Below are 2,672 nucleotides of genomic sequence, written 5' to 3' on the forward strand. Positions count from 1 at the left end.
CTGAATAGACGAAACAAATGAACACAGGACAAAAATCAACTTATTGATAGTAAAAGCGAGACAACACGTTTTGGCACAAACCTGCGCCTTCCTCAGGTCTACCAGACAAACTGATGAAGTGTCCTGGAGTATGTGTCTGTGCATCCACGATTGTGTCTGTAACCATGGATGCACAGGCACACATTGCGGTGTTGCCAATTATTGTCAAAGATTCTTTTCCCACATATTTCTGAGTTATGTATAATGGTAGTTATTAGACTTAAAATAATGATATTTAACAAGGCCTAGAACTGAATGAGATTTCATACGGACTGCAGACTTCTGTTTATGCCAACCTGCAATCTGTCTCCTGACAGGAGAACCTCAGGGAGTTCCCTGCTGTCCTTATATTATGGAAATTTGTAAAAGGGAAAAATTCATGCAATAATAGCAGGAAATTACTATATATACAGGACCTCAATACATTATTTAAAGCCCTAAGGTGGAGCCTCACTTAAGTTTACATGGTGAGCGATGGAGATATGTCGGCTGCAGACAGGAAGCAGATTATGAATCAGACACCTGAGGTAATGATCTGCAGCGGTCAGAAGAATGACACCCAGCTGAGAACATGCCCTCAGGGAAGGTAGACAAGGCTGCGGTGAGGCACTCCCTGTACACAGACTGCCTGCCCTGCGGATATAGAAAGTAAATAGGGGTAAACAGCAAACAGGCGGGAGTCTTCCTAAAACATTCTACTGTCAGCGTCAGACACACCTAGTGAGAAATTACTAAGACGTGCTCTATAGGGTTACTGTACAAGGGAAGTAGTTGCAACTCAGATTATGAAAACATAGTCCTATGCACCTGGCCACATTATGCAGGGGTGTGGAAATTTAATAAAAAAACTACTTGTCCACTGGTCTAAAACGGAGCAAAATCTACTTGTCCCTCATGACGATCCATTTGTCCCGACCAATTTTCGCTTTTACACTCACATTTTTTTCTCCTCGCCCTATAATAGCCATAACTAACTACTATAATTAGAGATGAGCGAACTTACAGTAAATTCGATTCGTCACAAACTTCTCAGCTCGGCGATTGCTGACTTTTCCTGCATGAATTAGTTCAGCTTTCCGGTGCTCCGGTGGTCTGGAAAAGGTGGATACAGTCCTAGGAAAGAGTCTCCTAGGACTGTATCCACCTTTTCCAGCCCACCGGAGCACCGGAAAGCTGAACTCATTTATGCAGGAAAAGTCATCAACTGCCGAGAAGTTCATGACGAATCGAATTTACTGTAAGTTCGCTCATCTCTAACTATAATGATACCTTTGAATTTTTCAATAACATTCTCCGAACCAAAAATATATACCAATTGGTGAAGTGAAATTTAAATAGTGAAAGATAATTTTGCAAGTTTGGTGGTTTTCTTTTCTACGCCATTTACCTTGTGGTTGAGATAACATGTTGTGTTGATACTTTAGGCCGGCCTGATTACAGCAATACCAGATTTATATAGTTTCCGTCATGTTTTACTAATTAAAAAAAAAATTATTTTCGATTTTTTTTTATTGCCATTTTTGGACCCCTGTAGTTTTTTTTTATATATATATATTTTTTTCGCATACCAGGCTGTATGAGGGCTAATTTTTTGAGCCATAATTAGTTTTTTGTATCGGTACCATTTTGGTATTGATCTGACTTTTTAATCGCTTTTTAACTTTATTTTACTGGGATATTATAAAAATTGCAATTCTGTGTTTTTTTTTTATTTTTTTTACATTTACTGTATGGGATACATAATGTTCTATTTTAATAGTTCGTACAATTACGCTCGCAGCGATATTAAATATGTTTATTTTTATTATGTTTACATGTTTTTATATAGGAAAAGGGGGTGATTTGAACTTTTTTTTAAACACTTTATTAGACTTGTAGGAGGAATCATTTGATTCCTCATACAGCTCAATAGAGTTCTATTGAACTCCATTGACCTGTGTGCTCTGCGCTCCATTTTCTTTAACTCTTTTTTATTTTGTTATACTTCACAAACAATAATGCAGACATGAAGCAATAATACAAACATAAAACCTACCCCGTAGTACTGGGGAACAACAACACAAGTACATTAATACATAAAGAAAGAAAAATAATCATACCATCATTCATTCAATCCTTTCATACCTTCACATTTCCTCATATGGTTTGGGACGTTCAACCATTGTATATGGATTTATATCATGGCAGTACATATCAATCCATTACATTATTCACGGTAATTCACCTCTAAATAATTTCCATAATCTCCATTTTAATTCATGTTTTTTACTCTCTAAATTGTTTTGTGCTATCAGGCCCTCCAACGAGTAATTTCTCTGTACAATATTTCCCAATTCCGACATATCTGGTATTGTCTCTGTTTTCCATTTACTAGCAATTTGACTGCGTGCTACAAATAAAATATGTGTTATTGGTGTTAGTTCCGTGAGCGGCAGAATGTTTGTTGTAAGTGAAAGTAATGCAATTTCTGGACCCCAATTAATATTGTGGTTCACTATTCTAATAATCAGACTTCGAATTTGATTCCAGTATTTTTGGAATAATAAGCAGTCCCACCATACATGATATAAGGAACCTATTTCTACTTTACATCTCCAGCAATACTTTGACGTTTGGGGTGAAATACGATTTAA

This window comes from Hyla sarda, chromosome 7 (assembly GCF_029499605.1).
Source record: "Hyla sarda isolate aHylSar1 chromosome 7, aHylSar1.hap1, whole genome shotgun sequence".
Classification (NCBI taxonomy): domain Eukaryota; kingdom Metazoa; phylum Chordata; class Amphibia; order Anura; family Hylidae; genus Hyla; species Hyla sarda.